Raw genomic sequence first — 13569 nt, 5'->3', positions numbered from 1 at the left:
ATATATGTCAGTGGAGTTGCAACCAAGCTTGTGAAAAAAATGGGGAAAGAATCCCAAATAATACAGCTTACCGGATAAGCAGAACTCAGTTCATTATTTGACGTAAATGGGAGAAAAGGTCACACTTGTAGTTGGAACAGCGTTGGCACTGGTATGTGCAATGACATTGATCTGCTTCTCTGACTCACACTCAGGTTATCATACAGGCCAACACAAGGCCATGTTGTCCATTTTATTCTCTGTAACTCGGGTTCTTTTATTCTCTGTAACTCGAGAATAAGGGCCCATGTTTTATGGTGTTGTAGGCACTGAATGTTCTGTCACAGCTTTGAATGAGGATGGTCATGTGATGGCTGGCAGCAAACTGAGCTTTAGGGCACCAGTGACCCTTCCCTCTACTTTTTGAATAGCTGTGCTATTACTCAGTACACATAGGGATCTGCATGCACCATGGGCCATGGCATAAACATTGCCACTGATGGAACAGGGGTTTGAAGTCGGCGTGAGCGGCAGCTGCAGTGCCAGAGCTGGTTGTGAGAATCGCATGTCTGTTTGGGCTAGATCTAAGATGAATAATACATTATTTCCATGCTTACACCCTGCCTCTGAAATCTCATCTGTGTCAGGTATTATACTGTAAGCTTCTTGGGGCAGGGGCCTGCCTTCTTGTACTATGTAAAGTGTCGCACACAGTGATAGTGCTTTTTAGATATATAATGATGGGGGGGGGGGTTAGTCTTCACAAGCAAATTCTCCTAGACTTTCTAGGCATGGGTCTGAGTGTTTGTTTGTTTTTTCATTTGTCCTGCTGCTTTTCCTGGGAAAACCTGCTGTTTACTGCTGAATCAAAACAAACATCAATCTGCAGGAAAAAAAAATCGATTGATGTTTGTTCCGATTCAGCAGTATAGAGTTGTTTTTCCAAGGGGAAAGGAGTGGGGCAAGCAGAAGTGTGGAGAAGCCCTCTGTAGACACATAGGCAACCTGGTCAGTCTTTTCTGGTATGGTGAGATGTACTGTATTTCTGTTAAATTCTAGTACAGTGGTACCTTGGATTAAGAACTTAATTCATTCCGGAGGTCAGTTCTTAACCTGAAACAGTTCTTAACCTGAAGCACCACTTTAGCTAATGGGGCCTCCCGCTGCTGCGGCACCACTGCTGCAAGATTTCTGTTCTCAGCCTGAAGCAAAGTTCTTAACCCGAGGTACTATTTCTGGGTTAGCGGAGTCTGTAACCTGAAGCGTCTGTAACCCGAGGTACCACTGTAATCAGGTTATATCTAATGTTAGTCCTGTTGAGGGCAGACCCGCTAAAAGTAGTGGGCATTTATTTACATAGGTCTGTTGTCTGTGCATCTACTAATCTGATCATTACTTAGTTGGAAACAATACATTATTTGTAAATTTGCATTGATGCATGCATATTAGCATGTGCAAATTTTATGCAAATGCGCACAAACTTTTTAGGGGGGATTAATTTCCTCTTTGGGGTGACTTTCAAGCTCACATGAAATAGCTTCATTTCAGTGTTGCAAAGCAAAAACACCCTAATAAACCTCATTATAGCAACTCATATTCCATGATGACAATTCACTTCATTGATGCCGGTGTGTTCACTGTTTACTTTTATTCAGTGTATAAAGTTCATCTTCTCCATCTGTCAGCATGATTGTGTGCGATCAATTAATAAACCTAAAAAAGGCTGCAGTGCACTTTAATGAATGTTCTTTCATAGCACAGATAATGGGAAGGAAGAGGGCAGCCTTTCATGATTTCTGTAATGCCATATTTGCTCTTTTCTGATGCGCACTGCTTTATGAAAACAACAACAAACAAAAAAATCCAACCACCTTAAACCACAAAAAAGCTCTGAGCAATTTGTGTTGACTGTGCGTGTGCCTTCAGTAAACATTCCTATTCCCTCTTTCCTCCCTGCTGCCTGTGTGATTGTTCTTTGATCAAACTAAACAGGGCTTGAAAAGACAAAAGAGGCAGAAACAGAAGAAAGATGTCTTTAAAGAACTTATCGTGCAGCTACCTCCACTATGAGCAAAAGTGTTGTCCAATGAGTATGATAAAGAAGACTTGCTTGTTTGGGGCTTTTTTTCTTTCTTTGCAAATGCTTAAAAAAAGAGGGCGATTTGTGTGGACATTATCTAGCATTGTGTTTCTGAAAGACAAAGAGACCTGACTAAGCAGAGTCCAAGTTTAATGTCATAAAAAACCCTTGAACTCACAACCGAGGGCATTTATGATCCCTGGATAGGCCCAACCAGTAATGGCATTGAAAGTTTCCATGTTGGGGTAGGAAAGCAAAGAGGTTTTTGGTAAGGAAGAGCACATTTTGCAGGGAGGTTTAAAGACACTGTTCAAGTATTATTTTCAAGTGCAAATTTGGCTTTGCCTCAAGTACATTTTAAGAGCCTTGGTTATGGTGACTAGCTTATCCTGCATAACGATAATTGGCAGGGAGACTCTGAGTGACAGGTGTTGGGCTACTCCTCTCACTAAATGCCACCCCCATCTTGTGCATGCTTGTTCACATTGATTGATTGATTTAATATTTTTTAAAAGTGCCTTTTGTGATATAAGACCCCTAAGTGGTTTCCACCAAACAAGGAAGCCGTTGACAATAACACGTTTAAGATACAATTAATGCACCACCACCATAAACAACAAAAATAATAGCAACCATCAATACAACAATATAAATGGAGTCTGGGCCCCAAACATGCATGTAACATCCCAGTCAGATTCTCTGCATAATACCAGTAGCAATGAGATAGACCATTGGTTCATTTAGCTCTGTATTGTCACTACAATGACTGGCAAAGGCTCTCTGGGGTTGCAAACAGAAGTCTTTCCCACAGCCCTACCTGAAGATGCTGGGGAATGATGCTTGTGACCACCTGCATGGAAAGTATGTATTTTACACCAAGCTACGTTTGAGACGGAGACTTGTCTGTTGCCTGGGGCTCCACTTTTGCAACACAAACTCCTAGAATGGTCTTTTTCAGCTTTGAGAATGTAGTTATTCACGTAGCATGCACACTTTTTACTTAGATTTCTTAACTGGAATTGTTCATTAAGCTGATGATCCATAGGCTGGATCTCTGACGTTCTTCTTCCAAATCCCCATCAGGAGGCGGATTGCAACAGTCAAGGATCAACTAGTGTCGGGGTGCACTGGGACTGTGTAGCCTTGGGGCTCTTCATTCATTTCCCTGACTTTTTCATCAGTCAGATCACATTAGATTCCAGGACTTCTTGGTGTCAGTTACTTAGGTCAAAAGGCTGGCAAATACCTGTGGGTAGATGGGTGATTGGATGGAGGACATGCAGTTAGTCTGTCAGGCCACCAGGAATTTGGGTGGCAGATGGTTGTTCAGATAGTCTGGCAGTGCAAAGGGGATGCCTGGTGACCAGTTCCCCAGACTGGGGGAGAGCTGCAGATTCAGGAGAGATGGCTAGAGGAAGAGTCTGTCTGTCTGTCTATCTATCTATCTATCTATCTATCTATCTATCTATCTGTCTGTCTGTCTGTCTGTCTATCTATCTATCTATCTATCTATCTATCTATCTATCTATCTATCTATCTATCATCTCTATTCAAAGTGTGGCAGTTTCAATCCCTAGCATCCAGATATGGCTAGGAAAGAATCTTTACTGAAACCCTGCAGAGATACTGCTAGTTAGTGCAGACCACACATTGCAATAGTGCCAAGTTCTCTACTATTTATAGAATGACTTCAGAGATGGTCCTAACATTAAATCATGCCAAAATTGTTGTTGTTGTTGTTGTTGTTGTTGTTGTTGTTGTTGTTGTTGTTGTTGTTGTTGTTGTTGTTGTTACCCATTGGGGTGCTATTGCGTTATTATGCATGTATTATACCTGAAGTCTTGAACTGCCTTGGACTAGCGTTCGCCTGAATATTGCTGAAACCTCATTGCAATGTGGTTGTTTGCCATCAATCCTATTTTGTTTTTGGCTGTTTTCTTTTTTGAAAGTTTGTTTTGCTGTCTAATAAAAGCCAGTCCCTGCTTTGACTTGAGCTTATTATTTATTACTACCCTCCACCTTTCCTTTGCAAGAGAGGTGGCAATTTGTTCTCTTTTTCTCCCCCCCCCCAAAAAAACCTTTCATAATCTTTGCTCTCTCCATCCCCAGATTTCAGAAATCGGTGACTATTATGTAACAGATGGTCTGACAGACCTCCGACTCTTTGACGTGATGGCTTGCTTGGCGTAGAACATAGCGGCAGTGGAGTAAGTATTCAGAAAGATAGACGCTCATGAATTTTAACTCTCTCATGACAAAGGAATTCAAGGGGGCAAGGGCTGATCTATCAGTTGCCGAAGTAATTAAAAGACTTAGATGGCTCTCTAGGACAGAGTATCCCTTCACTGTTACAGGCTGTTTATACTGGATTAGCCTTGTCCATGCCCCATTCATCTATATATGAATAACTAGAACAAAACAATGGGCCAGCCTTAATCCAGAAATTGATACATTCCAACAAGCACCAGTCAGGGCTGTTCTTTTAGTTTTTAATGAAATGTACAGTGTGACATCAAGATGGGGCATGCCACAGCAAAATGAGTAGCCATTTTGATTGCGGCTTTTGATACTCTCGCTGAATTGCCATAGTTCCAGTGGTGTAAAATCCACTTTTTCTAATACTAATTGGGATACTGAGGTTTTGCCTTATTAGCTTTAGCAGTTGAGAGACACAACAGCGGCAAGAGTTGGACCACTTTCTGGTGGTGAAAATGTAAAGAATGAAAACTTTGCAAATGCACGAGTCACACCAGGCTCTTTCTTCTGCTTACCCTGGATAGTCATTCTGTCACTTATAAGGGGTAGTAATATGCTTGTCTCCAGGGTTGTGGGCGAGGCAAATGCACCTTGTCAAGGGTGAGGAACCTCAGGTCTGCAGGGTCAAAAGCTGCTCTCCAAATGTCTTTATCTAGCACTCGAGACTCTTCCCCGGCCACATCCTCTCCTGAGACCACACCCTTCGCCAACACTGCTATGCGCTGTCTTTGAGTGCTTTTTCCTGGCTGAAATGTTCTTGTAAACTGTTGCAATGCATGTTGCTTGCCTGGGTGGAGGATGAAGATATATGGTTGGGTGAGAGTCTAAATACAGCTGATGGTTGTGTGGCTTGAATGCACCTGACTGCACAAAGGTAAGAATCACATGCATTTTACTTCTGCCTGGCCCTTCATGTGGCCTCCAGAGGCTTGCCCACAAGGGAATTTGACCCTCTGCCTGATAAAGGTTCCCAGCCCCACAGCTTATAGGGTCTCAGGTTCTAGGGTTTGGAAGGACCTGTGCTTGAGAACGTGAAGGGCTAATGCCAGTCAGGATAGACTGGACAGGTCGCTTTTTTGACTAAACAACTTGGTATAAACAACTTGTTGTCTAAGGAAGGGCATTAGTTGCCTGAGGTCCTTTGATGCCTACCTGAAACATCAGAGTAGGCACATGGAGACTCCATAATGGTGTAGAAGTGCCAGGCTTTAATGGGTAGTCATCTCCAAGACAATGGGTAGCCATCAGGGCTGCACCAGAATAGAAGTACTGAGTTGTCCACCTTTCTTATTGGAGCAGTGCCAGTGTCACGCTGAATCTGTTCTTGAGCCTGTAAAACCTTACTCTGATTCTGCTACCAATTACCCTGCCATGTGCTTCCTGTTCAGGGTTCACCCTCTAAACCCCACCTAGGCTCAAGAAAACTATTTTACAAGGGCATTCTGATATCTAGGGCAAATGGTGCACAGCACTGTATAAATAAAAAGTAAAAGTAGACTGTAAAAAGTATAAATAAAAAGTAAAAGTAGACTGTAAGCAGAATTCCAGCAAGGCTCCATTGGATTCTTCTTAATCATTCTCTGTAAGGTGGATAGGAAGTTCTTTGTAAATTGACACATTTCACTGTCAGTTTTATTTCATCAGAGGTGGTTCTCAAATGTTCTCTTTTCATATTCTCTTATTCGGATATCTGTGATTTGTGGAAAAGAAAACTATACTTTTCTCCTTTTTGTGTCTGGTACTAGTACCTTTGTAGCTGAATAACAGAGAGCTCCTTGAGTTTCAGCTCAGTGTGCAGTCATACCCTTTAACAAAACAGTAATGCTGTGATGGTATTTTGGTTCAGCTGTTGCTTTTTATTCCTTCGGAGTAAGAGAAGAGAAAATAAAATAATAATGATTTTAGATTAAATTTTCAATGGTTTGAAAGACACACAAGTCCCAAAGTTATTTACCCTCTGCATAGTAAGTTGGGAATTCTGGGTTGTATTCAACAAGGGCATAGTGCTTGTAGAAGGCCTTCATTCCTGCAGTGGGACGATTCCTCCCCTATTCCCCTAGTGCTTCCCAAATCTGCTCTGGATTCCACCCCACAAGGTCTGGAGCAGTTCTGGGGGAGTGTAAGGGTACATTGTGTGGACACTAGAAGTTCCGTTGTGCAAGCAGCAGTTATTCCATCAGTGTGATTCCTTTGTTGGGCAGAATGTTAAACACAGAGGGCACCAAATACATTTACTTAACAGCGCTGAGTAACAACAGGGTAAGAAGCAATTAAGAGTCAGGATTCCAGAATTAACAGCATTTCAGTCAGGATGCCAAAAGAAACAGGGCAGATAATGTGCCTGTTTCTTTCCAGAAGGACCAACATGGTTTCTGCCATTCTTAAGATATCCAGTTCTCATAGAAATATAGGCAGCTGCCTTATACTGAGTCAGACCACTGGTCCATCTAGCTTAATAATGTCCACACTGTTTGGCAGCAGCTCTCTGGGGTTTCAGACAGGGAACAATTCTCAGTCCCACCTGGAAATGCCAGGGATTGAACTTGGAACCTTCAGCATGCAAAGCAGATGTCCTGCCACTGAGCTACGACCCAGTTCAAGGGACAGCCTTACCACTTGGCAGAATGAGGTGGATGCCACAGGCAGCCAATGCTGAAGCAGGGGCATGGGAGTAGTGGCAAGATGTTGGGGACAGAGCTGTGTATGCTACTTGGCCTGCCCTGCATCTGTAAGTGCAGTGGAGGATACTGTCCCTGTACAGAAGTCAGACTCAAAACTGCCAGTCAAGTCAGTGCCTGTCCACAGGGGTAGAGGAACAGCATCTTGTCCTTCTCAGGCAGCAGAATGTCTTAGGCCGGCCCTGTCAGGTTCTAGACTGGATCAAGCTACTCTTGCCAAGTGCTTGTTATTCTTTTTTAACTTTAGGACCAACACAGAAAGGAATAATCCAAGTAGGGTTTTTTAAAAACATCATCATCATCGTTGTCAAGGCAAACAGAGTTTGTTCATGGGCTGCCCTATGATTCAGATGTTCCAGCCTGTGGATAAACAAAGCTGCAAAATAAAGGTCATTTTAATCAGGCATCACATGTGAAAATTACCTGAGGGCAAATAAATGCAAGTATCAGATTCTTATCAGATCCCTGGGATAACAATGGCCGGGTCACTGGGGAGAATCTGTTAGTGTTGGCCCACTGGGTCATATAACAATGCAAACGCTCCCTTTGGCTTCCCACTGCTGTGACCCGTCCATCTGCTTCTCTCTGGCCATATGTCAGAGAACTATCAAAGACTACAAACATCTGAGTTTTATGCATCTGAATGTTCTTCAGTTTTCATTGAAGCTTCATAGAAATGCTGCTGCTCTGAAATTCTTCTTTCATAAAAGGGCTTTTTGTACTTTTAAGTTGAGTGTTAACATTCTAGTATTGATATTATTAGGAGTTGTATTTGCATAGTGCTGCTGTAACGGCTTGTAGCTGAGCCCAGGAAAGTTCACCCAATGCACCATTATCACTTTATTGTGATAATTTTTAAGTCACATCTTGGGGAGAGAAAACAGATGGAAGTGTGTGTGTGTGTGTTTAGTAGCAGCACAATTATGAAGCGCATAGTAAAAAAACTAAATGGTTTCACTATCAAAAATGTCATAAAAGATTAAAGTGTTTTCCAAGGAAACAGAAAATGTGTGACTCAAAAATTAAAAAAAATATATACATCAGGACTCTATTCTAGAGCTAAAATTTAAAGCAAGCCATTCTCTGGAGAATATTGTAAACAGGCAGTTTTACAAGTTGTAACGGAGCCACACAAAAGTAGTAGATGGAAAGACAATCCGCTAAACATATTTCAGCTAAACGTACTGTATTTCAACTTCAGTCTTCTTTGTTGGGTTATAAATGCAGTGTGTAGTTACATTGTATTTAAGATAACTCTGTTAAAGTTCAAATTCAGATTTGCACACATTCACACAAGTACCCTGAATAAGTTTCTTTAAAGGCAAATCTAAAGCTTCATGTAGGAGTTATTTTGCTCATTTGGTTCATTGTGCGCTCGATGTTAAAAGTCCCATGTACTTTTATCCAAGCGTCTAGAGCAGGGGTGAGGAATTTACCACCCTCCTGATATTTGTTGGACTACAAATCCCATCATCCCTCACCACTGGCCTTGCTGGCTGGGGCTGATGGGAGCTGGAGTCCAACAATATCAGGAGGTACACAGGCTTAAATGGACTAGCGACCCTTCAGTTTTATCCCTCCCTCTAACTGTGAGTTAAAATGTTAACCTCACTGAAGTGGTATGTAATACAGTGCCAACTTCTTCAGTTAAGAGAATGTGTGTGTACAAGTTTTGGTCCCAAATAAATGCAGCTTTCCAAACCTTTGAAACTCACCTGTGCTGTTCCTCCCGGTAAAAGGATTCTGCTGCCTTACTTTCCAGCTTCTTTTATCTGGCCGAGTGCTCTCTGGGTATCCAGTCAATCAGGATACATTAGAAGAGCTCTAGAATCTTTCCTTGTGAATCCACTCTCTTTTTAACTAGTACAAGCATCCTTTCATATTTAAATCTCAAAGCCTATTTACAGTTTCCAATAGTCTTAATGTGAGTTCAGCCCACCAAGGGGAAATCTGGACAGCAGTAACTACATGAGGGTTCAGCTGAATTACCTTTCAGAGGGAAAAAGCCATTATTATGGTACACTGCAATCTAATTTATCCGAATGCACTAAATTGGAGCAGGGGAAGAGAGGGGAGCAGAAAATCAGATATTCAGATGTGTGTTACAGTGAAATAGGCTTATATGGTGGTGGGAGATGCAAAACAGATTTAGGTACTTTTGCTAGAGCTGAAACAAAATGTTGCACACCTTTGAGAGCAAAACTTCAGAATTCAGTTTCAGTTTTTTGAATTTCAAGCACAACCTCATTTCAAATCCCACAGTTCCTATTTCATTCTGGGGCCCTTAGAAGCAAATGTTCCTGGTGTCTGTGTTCCCCAGGTCCCCTTCCCTTCTGCACCCCAATGCCACTGTTCTCATGATTTCTGTCCCCCACCCTGCTGAAGGGTAAATGCTACAAAGTGCAAATCCTGGCTCTACTGTAGGCACCACTTCACTCTCTAATACATTCATTGGAACCCACAGTATTATTAGGGCCAGGGGAGGGTGAAGGGCTGAAGGATATGCTGCCCAGATGACAAGACCCCACTCTTGGCCTCACTGATGTGGTCCAAAGGAAAGCAGAGCAATACATTTGGCACCAGCTTGGCTGCAGGAGTTGCTGGAAGGAGGCGTCCAAGGCACCATTCAACTGTATTAGAGACTCTACTCCAGATTTGTCTAGGGTGTACTCCTTAGCCTTTTCTTCTCCCAAAGATATCCTGCAAAGCAGTGGAGGTTTAGGACCAGATTTTTCCTTCTCTAGATAGGCTACTTTCCTAGGCTGACAAGCCCCATCTGCCCCTCATCTTCCCTATACAGTATGTGCAGAAACCTCCTTCTTGACTGTTGGACCGACAATCTGCTAGACCCTGTCTTTGCATGCAGGGGAAGTTCCTAACTCACTGTGTGTGTGTGTGTGTGTGTGTGTGTGTGTGTGTGTGTGTGTATCCCAAAGATGGTTCAATTTGTATGAAATACAGCTGGGTCCTGTGGATTTTATTCAGGCACTGTAATATTTACTCTTGACTCCCTGAATGGCTTAGGACTGTTGGTTTACCCAGCACACTTTGCCCTGGGATTGCCACTGGTGCTCACTGGTGGCAGTTCTCCAAGTTCTCTGGCAAATATATCTCTCAACTTGGTTATCTAAGGTTATCTTGAACTAGGGAGGGCAAGAATTGATCATGGGATGTAAAGCAGGAATGAGGAGCTGGAGACACTGCAGATATTGTTGGACTACAGCTCCCTTCATTCATGAATATGGCCATGCTGGCTGGGGCTGATGGGAGATGGAATCCAGCAACACACGGAGAGTCACAGGTTCCTCATCTCTGATGTAAAGCATATGATCTACCACTGACTTGTATCTTCTGCCCTTGAGTTGACTGGATTGTTATTGAAGGTCTGTTCTTGGTTGTGATTAACCCAATCAGATGGGTGGGGTACAAATAATAGGTTGTTGTTGTTGACTACACAAAGGGTGGAAAGTGGAGTCCATGGTAAAAATCAGAGATATTTGTTATTGCTGGCATGAATAGATTCCATTTTCAAGATCAGCAATTTTGGGATGTTTGCTTCTACATCCTTATGAAGTTTTAAAGCAGCTGTTCACATATCTCTATGGATTTTCTGTAGATGGGTGGCAACAGCTATTCTTTGGGGCTGATTAGTTCATTTAGTTCTCTCTCTCCCCCTATACTAGCTCATTTTTAAAAAATCACCAGGATCAGTAGTGTGTTACTCTCTGATACAGAATGGCTGTGAAATCTGTAAGGCCTGGGGAGACGAAATCAATGTTGCTGCTCATCAGTGATCTCTGGACTACCACCACTCCAGTCTATGTGAATGTATCTGCCTGCCTGTCTTTGTGTGCACATGTGCAAACTGATCTCTCCAACAGAAGGTTTTGACCTTACAGCCCTTGGAGGGTTGGCCAACAGCAAATGTGGCCCTCAGGCCCAAAAAAGTTAACCATCCCTTTTGTATATGATTTTGTTTTGTTTGTTTATCATTCATTTTACCAAATTTTAGTGCAATCTTATACAAATCTTTTCTGACACAAGTCCAGTTGAGCTCAATAGGACATACTCCTTGGTAAAAAAGGAGTATAGGATTTCAGCCTTTTCCATTGTTCAGTCAGCCACATTTCTGGCTCCAAGAATATACCACTGACAGCTGCATAATTCAGATTAATTCTTCTTATGAAGTTGTGTAATCTCATTTTACAATCAAGAGGTTGCACTTCCCCTATTTCTTGTGACTAATGTATTCTACTTATGTTGGTTTTACTTATTGGATCCAACCTTTCTTTGAAGGAACTCAGGGCAATACTCAGGGATAATACACAGGATTATCTTGTTTCTTGTTTTTTCCTCACTCTACAAGGAGCCTATGAGGTGGGTTCAGCTGAGGGATAGCGGCTGGTTAAACGGTCTCCTGCTTATACAGTGCTTGAACTGCATTCATTTTTAAAAAGAATTTGTTCTAATTCAAGTTCACGTTGTTCAAAAAGGAACTAGCTCATTTCGTGTTCATCCTTATGAAGCTTGTAGTTCATAGAAAGTTCACCCTTGGCAAAAAAAGAAAGTAAAATAAAACAAACCAGCATGTTCTTCATTATTTCATTCATTCAATTTATATTCCACCCTTTATTTCAAAGGCATCATGGATGGCAAACACTCACTAAAACAATATAATTAAAAGCAGTTTTTTAAAAAGCTTTAATAAACTGCTGTGCTGAAGTATAGGGTACAAATCGGGGCCACCACCAAGTGGTAATATGTCTGCCAGACAGAATGTGAGCAGATGATGTTTTCCCCTGGTGGCAAGGAGAAACAGATACAAGGCACTATTTTAAATTTCCCATGCCGCCTTGCTGCTGTGTCATTGTGGGAATTTTAAATAGCAGTTCCTCAAAACACCTGTGTGAGGCCAGTGGGACCTCAGAAGCTGACCAAAGCATGGGGTGCTGATCTCAGAAGTGGTTTGAACCCGGGCCAGCCAACATTCTATCCACTGAAGGTGCAGGTGCCAGGTTTAAAGCATGACCGGACAGTTACAAAATGGAGGAAGAATGACAGGCTTAAACCTATGACGCTCACTTCCCTGGGTTTCATATGTAACTTCATGTTACAAAATCAGCAGTTACATTATACATCCACTTGTTGCATACTATTGTGCTTTCTGAAATGCATGTACCTAGAGATAAGGCCAGTCGTTAGCAGTGGGTGCGTGGGTGGGGTCACATGGTCCAAAAATTTGAATCCTTCTCACCCTTTAAAGCATCTACATGTACAGAAGTGAGAGCTGGACCATAAAGAAGGCTGATCGCCGAAGAATTGATGCTTTTGAATTATGGTGCTGGAGGAGACTCTTGAGAGTCCCATGGACTGCAAGAAGATCAAACGCATCCATTCTTAAGGAAATCAGCCCTGAGTGGTCACTGGAAGGACAGATCGTGAAGCTGAGACTCCAATACTTTGGCCATCACATGAGAAGAGAAGACTCCCTGGAAAAGACCCTGATGTTGGGAAAGATTGAGGGCACAAGGAGAAGGGGACGACAGAGGACGAGGTGGTTGGACAGTGTTCTTGAAGCCACAAACATGACTCTGACCAAACTGCGGGAGGCAGTGGAAGACAGGAGTGCCTGGCGTGCTCTGGTCCATGGGGTCACGAAGAGTCGGACACGAAGAGTCGGACACGACTAAACGACTAAACAACAACTACATGTTGTACACATGGCAAACCTGCTTCTTTTGTAATGTTGAAATGGCTGATAATATATTTCCCCCAGAAAATCAGACTAAGGAGTCATAGTGGATAGAGCGTCAAACTAGGACGTGAGCAACCAGGGTTCGGATCTCCACTTGGCCAGGAAGCTCACTGGGTGACTTTGGGCCAGTCACTGCCTCTCAGCCTAACCTACCTCACAGGGTTGTTGTAGGGGGTGAAATGAAGACGGCGAGAACCATGCATTCCACCTTGAGCTCCTTGGAAAAAATGGTGGGACTAATAAAATGTAATGTAATGCAATGCAAGATTTATTCTCTGACCTTGTACTATTTATGTTGCAAAAAGGTTGCAGGAAGCAGTAGTTAAGTGTGTGGGTATGCACACACGCTTGTGTATTTAAATCTGCAAGCTTGATTCCAGGAATAGGCACATTTAACACAGCACAGGCTCTGTTCAAATGCAGTATTTCTGAATACACAAAAGAAACTCTATTGGCTCAAGCCAAGAGAAGATGCAAGCTTGAGCTCGCACAGAGCTGAGTAATGCTATCTTGTCAATAGGAATTGCCTTGAGTCTCTATCTGTTTGGCCACGCTAACTAATGATCATTTAACTGTACTGTCAGTTCTGTTTAAATTTGAGTGTTGCCAGTTGCTTCCTTCGCCCGGCCAGCCAATGAGAGCTGGGCAAGTCATTCATGCATGCTGCTGCCCCAGTGGCTCTGAGCCTATAGCAGCCCAGTTTAATAGGGCATTCAGAGCTCATTAGCAAGGAAACACATCAGGAGTGACCGCTCCAGTACCACACGTTGCAACTAATAGCCTCGCTGAACAGAATCGTTTCTGTTTCTGCTCACTTGTTG

At 42.7% G+C, this 13569-nt stretch overlaps 1 long non-coding RNA gene across 4 annotated transcripts in view; it reads left to right on the top strand.

Moving 5' to 3' along the window:
- The window catches only part of LOC310687236, a 158860-nt gene that overhangs the window by 89813 nt on the left and 55478 nt on the right, over positions 1–13569 (top strand). For all 4 annotated transcript variants that reach the window (XR_014516312.1, XR_014516313.1, XR_014516314.1 and 1 more), the window contains one exon: positions 4169–4266. This is a non-coding gene — a long non-coding RNA (uncharacterized lncRNA). The remainder of the gene's footprint in view (positions 1–4168; positions 4267–13569) is intronic.

Source organism: Podarcis liolepis (genome assembly GCF_965112155.1).
Source record: "Podarcis liolepis genome assembly, chromosome: 10".
Lineage (NCBI taxonomy): Eukaryota > Metazoa > Chordata > Lepidosauria > Squamata > Lacertidae > Podarcis > Podarcis liolepis.
This window is presented reverse-complemented; position numbering and strand designations above follow the sequence as displayed.